General features: G+C 39.5%; 1 protein-coding gene across 3 annotated transcripts in view; it reads left to right on the plus strand.

Moving 5' to 3' along the window:
- The first annotated feature begins 2,189 nt into the window (after positions 1 to 2,189).
- ccdc102a (coiled-coil domain containing 102A) overlaps positions 2,190 to 21,822 on the plus strand; it is a 113,876-nt gene continuing 94,243 nt past the window's right edge. For 2 of the 3 annotated variants that reach the window (XM_023276770.3, XM_035951223.2), the window contains exon 1: positions 2,190 to 2,363. The gene's annotated coding sequence lies outside the window, so the exon portion shown is untranslated. The remainder of the gene's footprint in view (positions 2,364 to 21,822) is intronic. The other variant, XM_023276769.3, reaches the window with a different exon arrangement.

Here is a 21,822-nt window from a genome sequence, read left to right on the forward strand (position 1 = left end):
ATGCTGAGGTTAATTGGTGATTCTAAATTGTCCATAGGTATGAATAGGAGTGTGATTGTTTGCCTCTATGTGTAACCCTGTGATGGACTGGTGACTTGTCCAGGGTGTCTCCTGCCTTCAGCCCAAGTCAGCTGGGATAGACTCCAGCCCCCTCATGACCCTAATGAGGATTAAGCCGTGTATAGATAATGGATGGATGGATGTTTTTAGTGTAGACCAAGGTCACTGGTTTGCTATCGGGGCTACCAGTGTTGTATTATTTTTAGTGGTGGGACGCGATTAAAAAATGTAATCTAATTAATTGCAGGCTTTGTAATTAATTAATCGCAATTAATTGCAATTTTGTCAAACAGCAATATTTGACACAAAAAGTGAAGTTTTTCAATTCAAATAACATTGTGGTTGACAGCTGAATCAATGAATAGACATATACGTGTTTATAATTTAAAATTTATTTTAAAAAAGGAAAATGGGACATATAGAAAAACAGGATTTTGATGACTTAAAGCCTGAATTTAGTTGTTTTGTCCACTGTATGGCACATAAAATCAGCATAAGTAGTTAAAGGAGCTTCAGAAAGTTGAAAATCTAGAGATTCATATCTGTTTTCATCTTTTCTGGGTCTGATAAATGGTGGAATTTTGATGGTTCTTTTTATAGGAATATCAATTTTTATTTATGTAGTTTTTTTTATAAACAAAAAGTTTATAATTAAGTTATTAAAAGAGATATTTTTGTTGTTTAGGTTATTCCTCCTCCAAGGAGGCAGAGCCTCAACAGAGTAAAAACTTATACCACAAAAATGTTTCATTTCTGTTTATCTGCATTTTTCATCTGTCTGCTACATTCACAGATTACTGCAAATCTAAGTGCAATTATAGCGATTTTATTCAACATTTTAAGACTTTCTGTAAACTCAAGCACTGTCTAGAACAGTGGTCTCTTATGGGATGGCTACACCATTTGCCGTTAGCATGACTCGTAGCTAACGTTAGCTCTGGTGCTAACAGCAACATGTTTTACATTGAGGTGATACCGTCGGCTTGAAGTGAAGCAGTGATCAGAAAACTCTTTGTTGTACAATTTGCACACAACCAGGCTTTTATCCAAGCTGCCATCAGGAAGATTTTTAAAAGAAAATTTTCTGCCCAACAAGCTCAATCTCGTCTTCCTTCACTGTTCACCAGTGCCTGACTTCACTCAGTACTTCCTGTGCTTCTTCTTCATGGCTACAAACAGACTTTAGGTTCATTACCGCCACCTACTGGGCTGGAGTGTTCATCAGCGTTACCGGTGTGCCAGAAATGAGGGAACTGAGGAGGCAGCAGTTAATGGCGTTATTATGTTAACGGGTTATTTTCGCTGTAATTAATTAATCGAAATTAACGCTTTAAAGTCCCAGCCCTAATTATTTTTTTTATTATCAATTGCAGTGACAAGATGACTGGAACATCTATAATCTATGATAATAAAAATATAATAATGTTGAAGCATGTTGAAGAATGTTTTTTTTTCAACAAGACAGGCTGCAGAAAATCACATATAATCTTTCTGTCAGTGTCAATTATTTGGCAGTTGTTCATAATAGTTAATTAATCAATGATTAATAATCAAAGTCATGATAAAACTCAGTTTCTGCAATGTGAGAGTTTGCTATTTTTCCTCTGTAGCCTAGTGGTTTTAACCGAAGATCTTTGAGTTTTGGACTGACTAAACAAAACGTCTGAAGATATCGCTTTGGGCTAAACTATGATGATAACATTTTATGCACTAAAGATTTAATCTGTTCATTGAGATGAGTTTTGAAAGCAGTAATACGTTTTAAAATCTAATCTTTTGAAAGTTTTGAAAACTGGTATACAGTTCAAAAGAGTACATTCATTCCAAAGCATGACTGGAAACATGGTTATTTCTGTCCTAGTGCAAGTTCTTTAAAGTGTAAAATGTATGAAATGTGTCATTAACTGCGGTGCAGGGTAGCTCTGATCTGATCTGAGAGCGACCACATTCCCACAGCTCCTCACCCGGCTCTGTAGTAGTTTCAACTGGGAGGTATTTGCTCAGGAAACCAATAAGCGCACGGCTGTGTGTTGGAAACAGGATCTGATTGGATCAAAGCTAAATAGTCCTGTCATATTGTTAGCCGATTGGCCGGATGGGCTACTCTGACGCTCTACTCCCGCCCCTTCTCTCTCTTCATCGAGGACGTCGTTTTCCATCCAGACCGAAGGAAAAAACGGTGTTAAAAAGAGAGTCGGAAAGAGGTTTGGCAGGGATAAAGGAGAACCTATCTTGTTTCACCGGGAGGAAAATAGGTGTTTCAGGAGGAGGTAAAGGCAGTCCTCATCGACGCACCTTTTCTGGTACGTTCCCCTCTGCTTTTGTTGTACCACTGACTGATAGTTTGACTGAGCCCATTGCTTTCTAACACAGAGGTGTCAAATGACACCAAATCATGCTCTTCTTCTTATTTTCCTTCCATGCATATCGTTTTTCGGGGTTTTATTTTCAAATATGCACCTGTAGTGTGTTGTGAGGTGGTATGTTGTTTGTTTGATCCGTGGTATCTCCCGGTTAGTCAAATACATTGTTAACATCAGAAAAAAGCACTTGTTAAAGCCGCTGCTAAGTTTCTACGGCGGCTCTTTTCTTTGCTATTAACTTCTACCTGCGCTGACAGCAGGATCAGTCCCAGACAGCAGCAGAGAGAGGGGGACAAACACAGGAACAGCTCCTTTAAGCAACACAGGAGACAGTCTGAGCACATCCTATCTGGAAGTACAGTGTAACCTGACCTTGACCTCATTGTTGCTGAAATTCCCTCTAATAATAAATATATATTAAATATGTAAACAAATAAATACCTGTAGCAACTGTAATTATAAGCCTTGACCACAGCTGCTTTAAAAAAGCCAGAGGACATCATATAGTTACTAAACAGTACTTTAAGTTGTAGCCTGAGGATAGATTTACACTTTGTTACCCACCGAGGAAACTATCTACTGACATTATTATTATTATTATTAGTGTCCACAAATTTCAACTGTGCTTACTGTTTTTTCTCATGTAAATGCATTGGAAAAAATAACATAAAAGGAGGACAAGAAGACTTTGACAATAGACAGATGAAGTTTCTTGTTCAAACATAGAGAAATTCAACTCTGAGAAAGAGAGAAGACATGTCATCATTATTTACAAAGAACAAAAAAATAAAATAAAAATTGACAGCTGCTGTGCCAAAGCACTTTGTTGTTGAAAAGTGAAAATATGATTGGTGTTACAAATTAACATACCAAATCTGAATATTAACCCCAACAATGTTTTTATGGTGTGATTTTACAAGAGTAAATATAATATTAAGTAATAAACTCCTCTAGAAATTAAATATATTAATACTCTATGTGACTATAATATTTGGCTAACAAATTTAATAGATTTTATTATTATAGCAAAGACACGTTGGCATAAGTAACTAGAAAAGCACTCAGAGAGTACAGTACTCCACCAAGGCTGCTCAGTAGTATCATTTCCGACGGCTGAAATCTTTAACAAATCTGTGGATACAGATTATAAGCCACATCACTGCCAACATCTAATCACTTGGTCCTTGTGACATTTCTGACCTTCCCTGAAAATATCATCCAAATCCGTTTTTGAGTAATGTTGCTATCAGACAGACAGACAGACAGACAGACTCCTTGGAGGAGTAAATATGGAGCTTTACCTACTTAATTTCCAAAAAGGCTGAGAATCTTAATTGTTGTATTTCTGAAAAAAACTTTGATTGTTAATTTATATTAACTTTACTAAATCATATTTCTCACAGTACTTGTGATCATACATAATAATGTACATGTATTGCACAACTTGAGCAGGAATGTATGTTTCAAACTGGGACCAGACTGGAAAGCTTATTGTCACATTATGATTCCCATATTAAAGCATTTATAAAGTCAGTAAGTTCTAACTGAGGATCTTCAGTATTTGGTGCAGGTTGCTTGTGAAGAAAACGATGTAAATTAAGTAGACCACAGCTGTTCTTTCACTGTCACATACATTTAATTTCACAATTTATTGCTACCAGTCAACACTATTGCATTTGTGGATTTTCAGAAGGCAAAAGTGGATTACAGGTCTTTATGGTTGGAACATAAGTTCCTTGAAAAGCTAAACATTTGATTTAATTAGGGATGAGAAAGGATTATCATAAAGACTCTTGTTGATATATTAAAATACTACACCATTCTACAGAGTATGAAGATTTCTTTAAAAACGCAGCTTAAGTAGTGATCACAAAGCTCATGACAGTGTGCTCAAATAATTAGCAGATACATCGAATGATCAATAAGCAGGAAATTATTGTGTATTTTTTTTGGTGAGCTTTCGCCGCTTTTTTTTTGTGTAATTTTTTGAATATCTTTGGTTTTTGAACTGTTAGAACATGTCTGGAAAAAATGCTAAACTGCTACAGGACATCCTGTGCTTTTCTTGTTAGACATCTAAATAAATATAATAATTAGCATCTCACTTCACAGAAATTCCACCCGAAGAACTCTGTCTGAATAGATTTGTGATTAGGGATGTCCGATACTGGCTTTTTTGCGGATAACCGATATGCCGATATTGTCCAACTCTCAATTTCTGATTCCGATATCAACCGATACTGATATATGTGGGCTTGGAAATAATTCCAAACCACAGACATATTGTTTGTCTGGCACAGCAAGCTTGTTACTGCAGCCACGCTTGCAGGGCTTAAAGTGAAAAATAATCCTAAACCTGAACTTTTTTGCTTTTGGGTGGGGGTCGGGGTACAATCTAGCTAATTAATAAGAAATGAAGATATCTGCCTTCACAAACTCAGACTACAGATTATAGTAATACTAAAAAGGTCAGTAGGTGGTGGTAGGTTCTCCATCTTACTACAACATGGTGCAAATATATTGTTTAGCAACCAATCAGTAAAAGACATGAAAAAGGACATTGATTCACCTTTTAACAATATGTTCACCATTTGCACTATTTATTCTGAAATACAACTATGCAAACAGTTACAGCACCAAAAATAAATAAAAATATAGTTTAAAATAGCAAACTATAGTTCAGTTCAAATAACAAAATCATTGAAGTGCTCATTTCGTAAATGCTGGTGCTACGCCATGTTTATTTATGGAACCAACATGCTGATTTGACACGGACAGTTTTGACAAAGCATTTTTATCTTCAGTTAACTTTTTACACAGATTAAGAAGTGGCTGAAATCTGGTGGAAGACGAGCTGTGTTCTGCAATGAACGAGCACACGCGTGTTTTTAAATCACAAACCCAGTCAGTCTGACGTCAGTACCTCAGCATTGGCTGTTGCTCCCGGTAAGCGAGTTTCAGAGTAGACAGCAGCTCTGTGGGTCTGACTCGTGATGTGATTCTTTGAAATAAGAGAAAGTTTGCGGCTGGGCCGCTGTGTTTATCCGACTCATCTGCTGGACCGTCAAGCTGAAAGCTCGGTCACGTGACCACGTAGTGGCCCGCTGTTGCTCAAGCGTTGTCATGTGACAATGTTGTGGTCCGCTAGTGACCACCCGCCATCTGTGTGATTTTCAGATGCAGTGCGTTGTCGTGCAAGAAAATCGCATCTAGTGGACACCCAGCCTGACAGTGTCTGATCCCATAAAGGATTAAAAAATAAGTTCAGTATCCAGAAGATTGACACAAATGGAAATTTTACTGGTAACAGGTGACTCGAAATTGATCTTTAGGCTGTTTATAATGGAATATTTGATTTTAATGTGCTGAGCATCTTGGGCTATCCCCTCCTTTCTTTCACTGCATGACATCAAAGTGTACTGAGGTTTCACAACAGACAGCACCATTTGTCTTGCTATGTTGGTGTGATAGAACTGCTTGTCTGCACTCTGCTCTCTCTTTAGTTCTGCCACACTCTCTTTCCTCCTTTCAAGTTAGTTCCGTATGCATTCTTTGCCATGAGTGTTGAGAACAGTATCCATCCTTCTCACTTGTAAATACATGTACACACACTGACATGCACCAGGCTGCAAACTGAAGGATGATTTCTGTGTGTGGTTGTCATGGAAAAGTTTCTGAAGGCAAGAGGAAGGACAAGGGCCATGTGCTCCTAGTTCAGACACAAGATCTCTCGGTGACCGACAGACTCTTTGTAAACATGCGTCACAAGAAATATTGTGGTGGGTGCCAAATTGGTGAGACATAGTAGGTATGACCTGAATAAATGTCTAGAGAAGTACGATGAATGCAGCTACTTCCCCACTGGTACAGCTGAGCAATAAATATCATTCATGCTTTGTTGCATGTATTGAAATGCTGAGCGGGCCCAGCTGATTTTGATGTTATACAGTCAGGTCCATAAATATTTGGACATTGATACAGTTTCAGCATTTCAACTCTATAAGCAATACATTTTAAATGTGCCCTCCAGCTTTTTAAGGGATCAGAAGTAATTGGACAATTGGCTGCTCAGCTCCTCCATAGCCAGGTGTGTTATTCCCTCATTTCATTTTTCATTTAGGAGCAGATCAAAGGTCTATAGTTCATTTCAAGTGTGATACTTGCTTTTGGAATTTGATGAAGGGAACTCTCAATATGAAGTCCAAAGAGCTGTCACTATCAGTAAAGAAAGCCATCATTAGGCTGGAAAATCAAAACAAACCATCAGAGAGATAAACATCAACTGTTTGGTACATTCTTAAAAAGAAAGAACAACCTGGTGAGCTCAGCAATGCCAAAAGTCCTAGAAGGCCACCGAAAACAAGTGTGGTGGATGACAGAAGAATCCTTTCCCTGGTCAAGAAAAATCCCTTCACAACAATTGACCAGATCAAGAACACTCACCAGGAGGTGAGTATCTGTGTCAAAGGCAACTAATAAGAGAAGACTTCACTATAGTGCATACAGAGGGTTCACCAGAAGGTCTAAACCATTGGTGAGCCTCAAAAAAAGATGGCCAGATTAGAGCCTGTGCAGTTCTGGAACAACATCCTGTCACGTTACAGAGGGGAAGCACACAGAGCTGGCAGAGACTGGTCAAGTTTAACAGATTTATTATAACAACAAAATAACTAAATAAATGGGACAGAGGGGAGTAATTAGGAACAGGAACTGAACTAAGCCTAAGCTAGATAAACTACTCAAAGAATAACTAAGACCAGGACTAAAAGGAAAAAATAATTAAACTGAGGCTAACTCACTAATCGGGAGGGAGGAGGGCAGGCAGGCTGGCTCTCGAGGGTCAGTGGTCCCGGAGGCACACATCGAGGCTGTAAGCTGGCAGCAGCCAGACGGAGAGCCTGGGATGGAGTGGAATCCTCTTCAGGAGGGGGTCCAGGGGTCCGGCAAGCAGCTGGGCAGAACAGAGCAGACAAGGGGGTCCAGAGGCGGAACAGAATATCCAGCAAATGGCTGGATCAGCAGAGCAGAAAGCTGTGGTAGCTGAAGCTACGATATGGCACCGAATGGAGTCCAGAACCCAGCATTATGCCACGATGATCAGCAATCCGATGCAGGTGCGTAGATGCAGCGCCTGCTTCCCATTGGCGCTGATCACCGGCGGCCAGGAGCGCAGAAAGAGGGGAAAGGTGCCAACAAGCAGAGAAGCAAAGGAGAAGAGATAGAGAGGAGAGGGAAGCAAGGAGGAGAGAGGGAAAGCAGGAGAGGGGGGGAGGCAGGGACCCTGACACATCTATGGACAGATAAGAAAAATATCAACTTGTACCAGAATGATGGTAAGTGAACAGTATGGAGAAGGGAAGGAACTGCTCAACATCCAAAGCATACCAGCTCATCATCACTACCACCACGCTCATCAGAAGCATGGTGGTGATAGTGAAATGGTGTGGGCATGTATGGCTGCCAGTGGAACTGGTTCTCATTTATTGATGTGACTGACAAAAGCAGCAGGATGAATTCTGAAGTGTTTCAGGCATCATCTGCTCATATTCAGCCAAATGCGTCAGGATTCATTGGACAGTACTTCATGGTGCAGATGGACAAGGACCTGAAGCATATTGCAAAAACAACTAAAGAGTTTTTAAGACAAAGTGGAATAATCTGCAATGGCCAAGTCAGTCACCTGACCTGAATACCACTGAGCATGCATTTCACTTGCTGAATACAAAAATGAAGGGAAAATGCCCCAAGAATAAGCAGAACCTGAAGACAGCAGCAGTAAAGGCCTGACAGAGCATCACCAGGGACGAAACCCAGCATCTGGTGATGTCTGTGGGTTCCAGATTCCAGACTCATTCAGACTAAGAGATCTGCAACCAAATATTAAAAGCGACAATATGATTTATCATTGTTAGTTTGTCCAATTACTTTTGGTCTCTTATAAAAGGTGGGGGGCACATCTAGAATGTGTTGCAATTCCTACACCAGTCACCTGATTCGGATGCAAATACCCTCAAATTAAAAACTGAAAGGCTGCACTTAAAGCACATCTTGATCATTTGATTTCAGATCCACTGTAGTGGTGTACAGGCTTGAAATGCTGAAAATTGTATCAATGTCCAAATATTTATGGACCAGAGTATCAGTATGGATGAATAAATGATTGAAGCAAATTCGAAAGACAGTTTATTGTCATGGAGGCTGTGGTGAACCCAAGCAGAGAACACACAGACCACACACAGACACTGCAAGATCGGGTGAAAACAAATGCTTTATTTAAACAAGTTACACTAAAACAAGGTGAACTAAACAAGGGAGGGAAATCTGAGGTCTGAATAACAAAAGCCAGGAATAAACTGAGCGGTGGTAGGAAGGATAACCTACCTAAAAACTCACTTGCAGGGTTGGGTGAGGGCAGGACAAGCTCCCGGAGACCAGCGGCCCAGGAGCGCAGCACTGGTGGTATGGGTGGGCAGCAGAGACTGGCAGTAGCGGTCCGAGGAATGACCAGGGGAAGCTTGTCCGCAGAGTGAGGCTGGGGAATCTGACGAGCGGCCGGGGGAATCTGAGGGGTGGCAGGAGAACGGAGCTGGGGGGGAATCCGGAGAGGGGGGACCAGAGGAATCCAGGGCTAGGTCGGGGGTCCAGGGGAATCCAGGGCAGGGATGCTGCACCGGGCAGTGCGGCCAGCAGGTGACTGCCAAGAGAGAAAGAGGTGTTAGAGCACAAGAAGCACCAAGAGCTAAACAGGCAGACGCCAAACTAACTGCAGGAACTGAAGCTACAATCTGGCAGGGAGTGGAGTGAGGAGCCAGCTTTTATGGAGGAGGAGATGTGTCAGATGTGCTGCGCTGCAGCTGCCCGGAGTTCTATTGATGAGAGCTGATGAGACTGATTAGTTGCAGCCACTGCAGAGAGAGGCACAGCTCTGTGGAGGAACGAGAGAGAGAGAGAGAGAGAGAGACAGGACAGGAGAACAAAGTGCAGAGAGGAGAGAAAGGCAGAGGAGGTCACGGGAGGTCAAGCAGGGGCACGTGCAGGGACCAGGCAGGGGGCTGTGACATTATTAGTTTGGAATGGATGACAGGAGCTTCTTGATTGTCAGTAAGAGCAGTTCATCAACAGTTACATACACAGAGATATTTTAGTAGGGCTGTTGTGCGTTACAACATGAACACATTTGATAGTTCAGTGTTGTTGAAATGACAGGCACTGGTTTATAGAGATGTAGAAAATAGTGAGATGGTCACATTAATCTTCTTTTCTCATATTCTCGACAAGTGGGTGAGTGCATGTGTGGCTACACCAAAAGTACTGTACAGGTGTGACTACAGCAGTGTTTCGCAAATAGTGGGGCACGCCCCCCTGGGGGGGCGCAGAGGCATGTCAGGGGGGGCGCGGGCGACCGGGAGGAAAAGGTCCTTCAACACGGAACTAGTTAGCTGAACTATTGTTTTAATGTCGGCCTGTTTTTCGCGGCGTACAACAATACTCAAATTGTGCTGGCCCCATAGACTGTATATGCCATAGATATAAAAAAAATTAATAATAATGATCTTCTGTACCATATACCTATGGTATATGCACTGGCCGTTCAGACTCCGAAGTACAGACTCCTGAGAACGGGAGAACGCATCGTTAATGTGCAGTCGGAACACCAGCGTACTTGATCAAGTCACGTACTCAGCTCATCTCCTCCGATTATTTTTTACCAGCAATGTCAAACATACGGCCTGTGGGCCAAAACCGGCCCACCAGACGGTCCATTTCGGCCCGCGGGACGACTTTACAAATGATAAAAATTACAACAACATTAACTGTAAATTTGTAAAGCTGTAAATTTAAAATAATTTCTAGAACTTGACAAGTTGTTCTGATCATGAAGTAAAATACTAGATTGTTCAGTTCCAGATACTGTGACTGAATGTTTTGTGTTTTTGTAGATAAACTGTTATCTGGCAGTTACAATGCATGTGTAAATGATGAACTGAGGCATAATAGGCTACTGTTGAAACTGAACTTGTTTTCCTTAAGAAATTTCAGGTTCATAATATTTTGTAAAAAGATAGTTCATTAAATGTGAATATTTTCAGAATGTACTTTTTTGAACTAAAACAAAGGGGAAAAGTTGGAGCTGTGGTTATTTGCTATAAGACTTTACAACATCAGCATCACTGGCTGATGTTAACATAAACTGGACTATATCATTACCACCCCAAACCATAAAATTTGCACTGACATTCTTGCACTGCACATCTCTGCACTTTTAAACTTTATTTTTATTTTTATTTTTTTCTGTTAAAAATTTTTTTCACCCTTGTATATATTGTAAATAAAGCTGCTGTAACAATGTAAATTTCCCCTGGAGTGGGGAGAAATAAAGAACTTTATCTTATCTTATCTTATCTTATCTTATTTATAGGTTATTATGCTGTGATTTTACTCTTGGGGCCCACTGGAGATCAGATTGGATTTATGTGGTCCCTGGACTAAAATGAGTTTGACACCCCTAATCTTTACTGTGAAAAACAACAAAATGGAATCAGATAAAATAACACAGCCCTGCATATTCATGTTTTCACAGTTTCATATATATATATATATATATATATATATATATATATATATATATATATATATATATATATATACATATATATATATACACACACACACACACACACACACACACACACACACACACACAAAGTTATTGAGGGGGCACGAAAGTTTTTTGTCCTCCAAAGGGGGGCCCGACAGAAAAAATTTGAGAACCACTGGACTACAGTGACGGGATTTGGTAGCTCTGTTTGCTGTGGCATTTTGCTGCCATTGTTTGGGTTCTCTTGTCACCTTACAGTGAAGGCAAATGAATGCAAAGTTGTTTGTAGTGATAATAATAATAACCTTTATACTATGATCAAACATTTCTATCCTTGTACAACCCTTGGCAAAAATTATGGAATCACCAGTCTTGGAGGATGTTCCTGCAGTTGTTTAATGTTGTTAAAAAAAAAAAAAAAAAAGCAGATCACAGACATGCCACAAAACTGAAGTCATTTAAAATGGCAACTTTCTGGCTTTAAGAAACACTAAAGGAAATCAAGGAAAAAAAATTGTGGTAGTCAATAACAATTGCTTTGGTAGATCAATCAGAGGGAAAAAAATGATGGAATCACTCAATTCTGAGGAAAAAATTATGGAATCAACCTGTAAATTTCCATTTCCAAAACTAACACCTGCATCAGATTAAATTGTCTCATTAGTCTGCAGTTAAAAGGAGTCTCACACCTTGGAGAGCTGTTGCACCAAGTGGATTGACATGAATCATGGCTCCAACACCAGAGATGTCAATTGAAACAAAGGAGAGGATTATCAAATTTCTTAAAGAAGGTAAATCATCACGGAATGTTGCAAAAGATGTTGGTTGCTCACAGTCAGCTGTGTCTAAAATCTGGACCAAGTATAAACAACATGGGAAGGTTGTAAAAGGCAAGCATACTGATAGATCAAGGAAGACATCAAAGTGTCAAGACAGAAAACTTAAAGCAATATGTCTTGAAAACAGAAAATGCACAGCAAAACAAACAAGGAACAAGTGGGCGGAAACTGGAGTCAGTCTGTGACCGAACTGTAAAAAACCGCCTAAAGGAAATGGGATTAAATACAGAAAAGCGAAACGAAAGCCATCATTAACACCTAAAGAGAACAAAACAAGGTTACAATGGTCTAAGGAAAAGCAATGGTGGACTGTGGATGACTGGATGAAAGTCGTATTCAGTGATGAATCTGCTCTGGGCAAGGTGATGATGCTGGAACTTTAGTTTGGTGCCGTTCCATTGAGATCTATGAAGACGACTGCCTGAAGAAAACATGCGAATTTCCAGTCATTGATGATATGTGGTTGCATGTCAGGTAAAGGCACTGGGGAGATGGCTGTCATTACATCATCAATAAATGCACTATTAGTTGACATTTTGGACACTTTTCTTATTCCATCAATTGAAAGGATGTTTTTAGGATGATGACATCATTTTTCAAGATGATAATGCATCTTGCCATAGAGCAAAAAGTGTGAAAACTTTCCTTGAAGAAAGACACATAAGGTCAATTTAATGGCCTGCAAATAGTCCGGATCTCAATCCAATTGAAAATCTGTGGTGGAAATTGAATAAAATGGTCTATGACAAGGCTCCAACCTGCAAAGCTGATCTGGCAACAGCAATCAGAGAAATTTGGAGCCAGATTGATGACTGTTTGTCACTCGTTAAGTCCATGCCTCAGAGACTCCAAGCTGTTAGAAAAGCCAGAGGTGGTGCAACAAAGTACTAGTGGTGTGTTGTAGTGTTTTTTTGTTTGTTTGTCATGATTCCATAATTTTTTCCTCCAGAATTGAGTTATTCCATAATTTTTTCCCTCTGCTTGATGTAAAAAAGCAATTGTTATTGACTACCGCAGTTTTTTTCTTGATTTATTTTAGTGTTTCTTAAATCCAGAAAGTTGCCATTTTAAATGACTTCAGTTTTGTGGCATGTCTGTGATCTACTTTTTTCTACAAAATGAAACAACTAAATGAACATCCTCCAAGACTGGTGATTCCATAATTTTTGCCAGGGGTTGTAGCAGTGCTCTTCTAGGAGGATAATGCCCCTGTGCGTAGTGCACGAGGGCTTACTGAATGGTTTCATGAGAATAAAAATGATGTGAATCATATACTATGGCCTTCATAGTTACCAGATCTCAACCCAAATGAACACCTATGGGAAATTTTCGGCGGACGTGTTGGGCAGCATCCCCACCACCACAACGGATGAAATCTTTAAACAGTTGTGGATTTGTAGTAGGATCACAATCATGTGATTGTTAGCAGGCAGCTGACGTAGTGTTCACTTGTTGTCATAGTTACAGTGACGCCTATCTCACTATGATACAGAAATCGTTAACAAATCTGTGCATCCAGACTGTAAGTGGCATCACTGCCAAAATCTAGTAACTTGGTCCTTGTGTAATTTCTGACCTTCCCTGAAAATTTCATCCAAATCCGTTTGTCCGTTTTTGAGTAATTTTGCTAGCAGACAGACAGACAGACAGACAAACCAATGCTGATTGTCACATAACTCCGCCGCGTTCTTTGGCGAAGTAATGACCAAATATCTTGTGGAGGACTGGTGTTTTTTCAGTTCTGGAGACTTGGAGCATCATCTCCAAAGAGCATCAAAGCTCTTCTGCTGGCATGCAGTGACCAATATGCTTTATGTAGGTCTATATCTATCACAGAAAACTGTCTTGAAATATATTTGATACCACAAAATCACCTATACACAAATATGTTTTGTTATTCATCGATTGCATAATTTTCTACTTTCTATAACTGGCAGAAGAAACAGCATGGGCAGTGTCAGCATCAAAAATCCAATATCAACCTGGTTCTAGTGTAAATATCAAGGTTACTGTCGGTCCTGCTATTCACTTGCTCATGTCTATGACAAGTCTCACTGTCTACTGTAAAAAGAGGCAAGTGGCACAAAATTTGATTCAGGTATTCATTCTTTGATTACCAAATAATCACACTTTTCTGTTAATATTTTGGCAGTTTACAAATCACCTATTTCAGCATTTAATTTCATAGATTACCTGTGTAGTACTGCACTGTAATCTTATCAATTTCGAATTACATTTGTCACTTTTTACTATGTTTTCTTAAGATATGTCATATATTTAAAGTGTGTTATAGAAAATCTAGTAATAAAAAGTCATTATTGTATCAGTACCGAAGGAATGGAGTCAGAGTAGCCCCAACTGTGTGACAGGATTTCCTTGCTGAATGAGAGGCTTTTGTACCATGTATAAAAGTAAAAAGTAACAGTTTTGCTGGATAACTACTGCTGTGCCCCCATGTGAAAATTTTTTTTTTTTTTTGTTTTACAATATGTGGCCAGTGTCTGTCCAGCAGACCTTTTGTTTGTCTGTCTTCCTGTGTGGAATATCAACATCCTCTCATTTGTTGCTCCACCCACTGAACGTCAGGCCAAATCAGAGCAGCGAAGTCTTTCTGCCGCCTCAGTCTTTATCTGCTGTAGTACATCTCTCTGTCAGCTCAAACTATTTCTTCTAAAGCCCCTTTCAGACATGGAACATCGCTGACTTCATCAATCCGTTGAGGTTACAGCAGTCTTTCATTGAAGCCCTTTCCAACATAGCTCACTTTTCTGCTAATGTTCCTCACGGCTGCATTCAGATGTACCCACCCCAGTGCCAGAGAGGTCTGTGGTATGCTTGTGATATTTGAAATCGTCCTAAATTGCTGGAAACTAAACTGCCATTCTGTGTGTGACAACTTGCATGTCTGACGTGAAGACATGTAGTTCTACACAGTGAGACCTGCCATCAGATTCTGAGCTGGAGTGATCCGCTCTCCATGCTCTCTCTAAGTCATTTCTAATTATAAGAATTTAATGAGTTATCACTGCTGTTGTTTAGTGTGCAAATGTGTGAAACGCTCCCTCTCTCTAGAGGCGCTCATATTGATCCTGCTGCTGTCTGATGCTGCAGGTATTAAACAAAGGTAATTGTTCCAAACAGCTGGAAGAAACAAACTTCAACTCCTTTTAACGTCTTGTGGGGAAAAACAACTTGCATTGTATTCATTATTCGTGAGTGTAAATAATCCTTAAACTGTTGTTTGTTTTCATCGCAATAGGTTTTATTATTATGGACATTTCATTTTGCTGCCTAATAGATTTGAAATTGCAGAGAAAAAGATGCGTTGTGATTTTGGCACACAAACTGTATTAGGCTGAAAGGAGAGCTCACATTATATTGAGTTCAAAGTCTCTGCACTGGGTACTTGTCTCTTTTAGAATCAACTTTAAGACCCTTTTATGAATTTATCTTCAGTTTTCTTGCGGGTCTTGGTCCTTCATATTCATCTAAATTGCTTTTATCTTATGAGCTCTGTAGAACCCTCAGGTCTTCTGGTAGTGGCTTTTTAATTAAACCTAAAATTAAGACAGAAACAGAACAGCCTTCCAGAAGACCTTAGGGCAGCAGAGTGTTGATATTTTTTAAATAAATTCAAGACCTGCCTTTTTAGTCTGGCTTTTCATTGATTTGATAGATTTTATCTGTTTGTTACTTTTCTTAGAATTCATTTTATTTATTGACTTCTCTATTTATTCACCTATTTACATATTTTTGTCTGTGTAATGTACAGTTTATTACTTCGTTTTTATCATTTCTTATTCAGTTGTTATAATTTTTTAAAAATGTAGTTTTTTACTTTTTTAATTTTACTTCTGTTTCTATTTTGATAATAGATATTTATTTTATTTTAGTTATTTATGTAGCGTATTTTATCTTATTTCATTTCAATTAACTCATCTGGTGTTTCCTCATTGCATGTGTTGTACTAGCATTTCCACAGTTCCTCAATCCCTGTGCTTTGGAGTCCTTTATTGATACGTTGACTGTGGAGATGGGGTGTGAATGGAATAGGGATGGGAGTTGTTCCTACTGCTTTTGCATTTTCATTTCTGTTTAATGTACAACACGTTGTGTTACACTTGTGTTTGTATGGAAAGTGCTATATAAATAAAAGTTTGATCGATTGATCGATCGATTGATTGATTGATTGATTGATTGGCTGGGGATTTTCCAACAAGAATTATTGCTGAAATATTAAAAAAAATCCTTCCCTACTGTAGTACTGCTGTTTGTGCATGTCTGTCCATTAATGTGATGGTTTAGTTCACACTTGTGTGCCGTGTTGAAAGTGATACAGAAATGTTACTAGGTCTACCCTAGTAAGACTGCAGGCACAAGTAAGGGTGCACTTTTAGACATGCAGCTGATACATTTATTTGTTGTCAGATTAATGTAACTGAGTGCATGTCTTAAAGTCTGCAGACTAAGGAAATGTCTTTCCCTTGCACTTCCTCACATCTTGCTCCTCAGGACTGTAGCACTGTGGAATCCTGCCGTATGTTTTCTGTTGCCGTTAGAAGCAGTTGGTATGTACCTGACAGCTTGTATACCAGGCTGACAGTGTACCTTCATTCTCTCTGGCTGCTTGAACAGATTCCAATCCCCTCACACTGTTTACTTTTCTCACAGCATCTCCTTTAGACCCCAGTTTTGTTTTGTTTTTTCTTTTTTATAACTCTCAGATCATTTGCTTTGCCTTTTCTGTATGTAATTTATCACTTGGTCCTAGCCAGGACCTCGAATCATTCTGTGAGGAGTTTACATGTTCTCCCTGTACCTACGTGGATTCTCAACGAGTTCTCTGGCTTCCTCCCACAGTCCAAAAACATGCTAAGATTAACGGGTGATTCTAAATAGTCTGTAGGTGTGAATGTGAGGGTGATTGTTTGTCTCTGTATATGTAGCCCTGTGATAGACTGGTGACATATCCAGGGTGAACTCTGCCTTCACTCTGAGTTAGACTCCAGCTTCCGTGTGACCCTACAGAGGATTAAGTGGTGTATAGATAATGGATGGATGGATGGATGGATGGATGATCTCATCTCCCTCCCTCTGTATTTTTTTCTGCAGCTCAGCAACTGTTATTGTCAGCACAAGGTCTGTAGCTGATTTATCACGTGATTCCAACTAATGTCAATAACATTTTTTATGCAGTGATATTGGTAAGAAGTTGCCACAACAGTGAGAGCATTTTTTTATTACAATATGAATATAACAAGGCTCCAGCAGGACAACAGACAATTTGACTGTAATTGGCACTATATAAATAAAATTGAATTGAATTGAATTTTTACATTAAAGCTGCAAGTGGTGTTGAATGGGTCCTCGCACACATGGGTGTGCACGTCGGAAAGTGGCGCCCGTTGTGGTGTTACACAAAGGTGAAGGTGTCGAGATGTAGCTGACCAATTTCAAGGATTATACCACAAAATTTGTCGATATGGTATGTGCAAACATAGAGCATTTTCAGTTATAGTGTGCTTTATAAGGAGGCAAAATGACACAGGAAAGTGTTAGAAAAATAGCAAACGTCAAATAAATTTTTAAAAGAGGACAAAATATATTGAAGCCAGTGTAAAGAGGCTGAAACATGCTGGGAGCCAACATAACTAGACTAAAACATACTGGGAGTCAGTTTAAATAGGTTGAAACATACTGCTAGCCAATAGAAAGAGGATAACACATATCAGGAAGCAGTTTGTCAAGGCTGAAAAACACTGGGAGCCAATATAAAGAGGCAGAAAAAACTGGGAGCCAGTGTAAAGAGAATGAAACAATAATAAACCTGAATATGGGCAACTGATTAACAGTAGTACATCAAAGTGTAAAACACGTAATTTTCTCTCCAGCAAGTGGCGCTATGACTGTGAGTGGACATTGGCATATGGATGTGATATGGGCAGGACTGTGATTAATAATGTAAAGTTTGAGGCAGACTGAAGAATGTAGAGAGGATTTATACAACACGTCCTCTTTCATGGTGGAGCATCAAAGTTCAGTCGGGGGCTATGGTCACGCCCTTAGACTTACGTGTGCTATTTTCTCAAATTTGCAACCTTAAGGCATGTTTTATATGCTGTCCAAGTTTTAGGTCTTTTGGAGTTTCTGCGTGTGAGGAATTAACCACTGAAAATGTCCAAAAACACCAAAAATCTGACATTTAATTCAAAATGGCGTACTTCCTCTTGGGTTTAGAGTATGGGTCCAAGAGACTTTTTGTTTGCCCTGATGTGCTACATATGCATACCAAATTTTGTACATGTAGATTGAACTTGCTGCGGGGGTTATTTATTAAAATGCTGCAAGGGGTGCTATGGCACATGCTATGATGTATTTTGGTATATGGATGTGATCAGGGTGGGGCTGTGATCAAACATGTAAAGTCTGAAGCAGATTAGAGCATGCAGAGGATAGTTACACAGCAGTTGATGTTTCATGGCGAAGCACCAAATTCTGGAGGCTGCCATGGCCACGCCGTCAGACTTTTGTAGAACATTTTGATAACTTTTGATCACTAATACCTGGTGTATATACTGGCCAAACTTGAGGTGTCTTGGAGTTACTCTGTATGAATTTATAGCTCTTGAAAATGACAAAAATTACCCAAAATCTCACACTTAATTCAAAATGGCAGACTTCCTGTTTGGTTTAGGGCGTGACTCCAAGAGGCTTTTTTGTGCATTCTGATGTATTCTATATGCCTCCCAAATTTCGTGGATGTAGATGAAATGTCCTGCAGGGGCTATTTGTTAAAATTGCTGCAGGGGGCGCTATGGCACATGTTGTGCCAAGATGCATACAGTGTCCTTCCTTGGGTCGATTGTGATTTGTGTGGTAATTTTGGTGAGGTTTTGAGCATTCTTAAGCTGTCAAAAAGTACTTTGTTTGTCACGGCAATAATGCGTTGCCACGGCAACAACGTTGTATGAAACGTCAACATCTTCACACTGTAGCATTGTCAAAGGGTGAAGAGTGAGCTGACCAATTTCCAGAATTATATGACACAGTTTGGGGCCATGGTAAGTGCAAATGAACTGCCTCAATCTTCCATTTACCAATAAATGGCGGGATGACTATTTCTAAATTTTTGGGTGTGAATGTCTTCACACTGGGCCTGGTGTCCAACACATGAAGTTTAGGGCAGATATGATCATGTGCAGCTGAGATACAAACACTTCAGTGGCGAGACATTGAAATTCACCGTGCCGTCACAATGTTTGATGACAAGTGACCATTTTCTCTGTGAATCATCATCAATGTTTTAAGGCTTGTGTCACGACATTTGAGAAGAATATGGGCAATGGGCTAACAATAGTACATCGAAGTGCAAAAAAAATGACATTTCCTGTTGCCAGCAGGTGGTGCTATGAATGTGAATGTATTTCATCATATGGATGTGATCAGGGCAGAGCACTGATCATACATGTAAAGTTTCAGGCAGACTGGAGCATGTTCAGGACATTTAGATAGCACCGGATTTTTCATGGCGAAAGATCAAACTTCCAGAGGCCACCACGACCACGCCCTTAGACTTTTGTAGAAGATTTTAATAACTTTTGATCACTAAGGCCTGTTGTATATACTGGCCAAATCTGAGGTGATTTGGAGTTATGCCTTTTGAGTTCATAGCTCTTGAATATGAGCAAAAATCATCAAACTTCAGTCAATTCAAAATGGCAGACTTCCTGTTGGATTTAGGATAGGGCTGTCGCTATCTTTTCTGTTCAGCCTGACATGCTGCATATGCCTATCAAATTTGGTAGCTGTAGGTGAAACGTTCTGCCCATAGTAGATGTTCCAAATATTCCAGGTGGAGCTATGGCGCCACTTTGGTTAACATCTATGCAATTTAGGGCTGGGCCCGAATATCCGAATATTCGGTAGTGATGGTGATATCCGAATGTTTATTTTGAGATCCGAATATTCGGATTCCAGCGCCTCCCCACCCCCTGTCGGACGATGTCACGTGAACTGTATTCATCTCGTCAGTTCATCCGACGTGTACCCGTCGGACGTTACGATATGAACCGATTCTAATATTTGCCACGCCTTCGAAGTTTCATGCATTTTTGAGTATTTTTAGGCCCTCATAATTGCGATTTAACATGCAACCTAAGAAATGAAAAAAAGAAACACATGGGTTTCAATAGGGTCTTCACACCATTCAGTGCTCGGACCCTAATAAGAAACCATAAGGTTTCGATACGGTCTTCGCATTTTTAGTGCTTGGACCCTAGTTACTGAAAACCTCCTGAAGTAGCTCACTTGTAGAGAAGCCTCAGGGACAGTCACACATTAAAAAGGCAAAGTGCAAGGAGAAAACAAAGCTTTGCAATCTTGTGCATTTTCAAGTAAGAAATGAATAAAAAAATCAAATAAATGATAGTTCAACTGGAGCAAATGAGAAGAGTGATGTGAAGGAGACTGTACTGTGAGTAACTGAGAGAAGGCAGGACTGTGGAATATGCAGTGTGTGTCAAATGTTGGAGAAGATAGAGCAAGAAAGCACAGATTAATCCTGGAACTTGCTTGGTGAGAGGTTAAGCTTGGGCAATGAAAGAACACGCTCAATTTTGGTGCACATTCAGATAACTTTCTTTAAAAGTTCAACATAGGGCAGTGACCTTCTCAAAGGTCTGCTCTCTGAGTGCCCTTGTAGTTTGTAGAACAGTTTAGTTCATAAATCTGTTTCTTCCACCAACATCCAATAACATTACTCACTGACACATGTTACTTAATGTAAGGAGCTTCTTATAAACAGTGGTACAATAGGTTAAACAGATAAATCTACTTCTTAGCAACAGATGTTTTAGGTTGCAAATGAAACTTCCATCCTAATCAGGAGCTGCATTGCTCTTTCCACAAATACTGCACGTCACTGAAGACTTTGCATTAAATCTGGTAATTAATTCATTAATCTGTTATGATATTATCCTTTAGTTTTTATTTGTCCATGCAAATTGTCAAGCATTTCATCATAGTTCAGATCTTAAAATATAACTTTTAATTTAGTTTTACAGTTATACAATTTCATTTAGCAGACACTTTTATCCACAGTGACGTACATCTAAGAGTAGATACAACACAAGCAAGGATCTAGTCAGGAGAAAACAATCTCACATTTCCTCTAAAAAGCATATCAGCCTGGATAAGTGCCATTTTCTTCACAGTTTTTGCTGATGAAGTCAGCACTGGAGGAAGGTTAGTCTGTCTGCTACATGATGACATTTTGCTTTATTGCTTTGTATTTGTGCACCAAAATGTGAGAGTTCAGTAGGCAGCCACTGACATAAAGACTGTGGTTGTACAATGTTAATTGTGGGTGGAGAAAACATCCAAAGGTCATACAGCTAGAGCAAGACTTTATTTAGACACACAGAATTCTCTATCAGTGGCACAACAGTGATAACTAATGAGTTACTCCAACACCCAGTCAACAGCATAATGTCAATTACTCAGTGTAAATGCATATGAGGTCTGATTAGCTGCACAAAGGGTTAAAACTCCAAATAGACGCAGCATTGAGAGCAGATTTGGGAGTGTAGGCAGTGTTTTATCCTTGGCGGAAGTGCGTGTGTGTTTAACTGAGAGCTTAGTAATTATGGTTGGCAGCTGAGTTTAAGTTAGTACATACATAGGAATGCTTTTGGTTTGTTTCTGTCATTGAAATTTAACTATAAACTTTTCAAATGTTTCCACCAGCATGTTTGTTTGTATTATTAAATATCAGGGTTTGCATTGTGTGATTTCACATTCTGTGTATTTTACGTGTTTTTCTTTGTTACTTGAGCTGTTATTAGCGTTGATATTTGCTTTACATGGGTGATGCAGATGTTCCCATGACAAATATAAATTTATGGACTGTAGAATAGGACAATTTGTCGATCCTGTATCATAGACAATCTTAATTTGGCACATA

The sequence above is a fragment of the Amphiprion ocellaris genome, chromosome 1, assembly GCF_022539595.1.
Source record: "Amphiprion ocellaris isolate individual 3 ecotype Okinawa chromosome 1, ASM2253959v1, whole genome shotgun sequence".
NCBI lineage: Eukaryota > Metazoa > Chordata > Actinopteri > Pomacentridae > Amphiprion > Amphiprion ocellaris.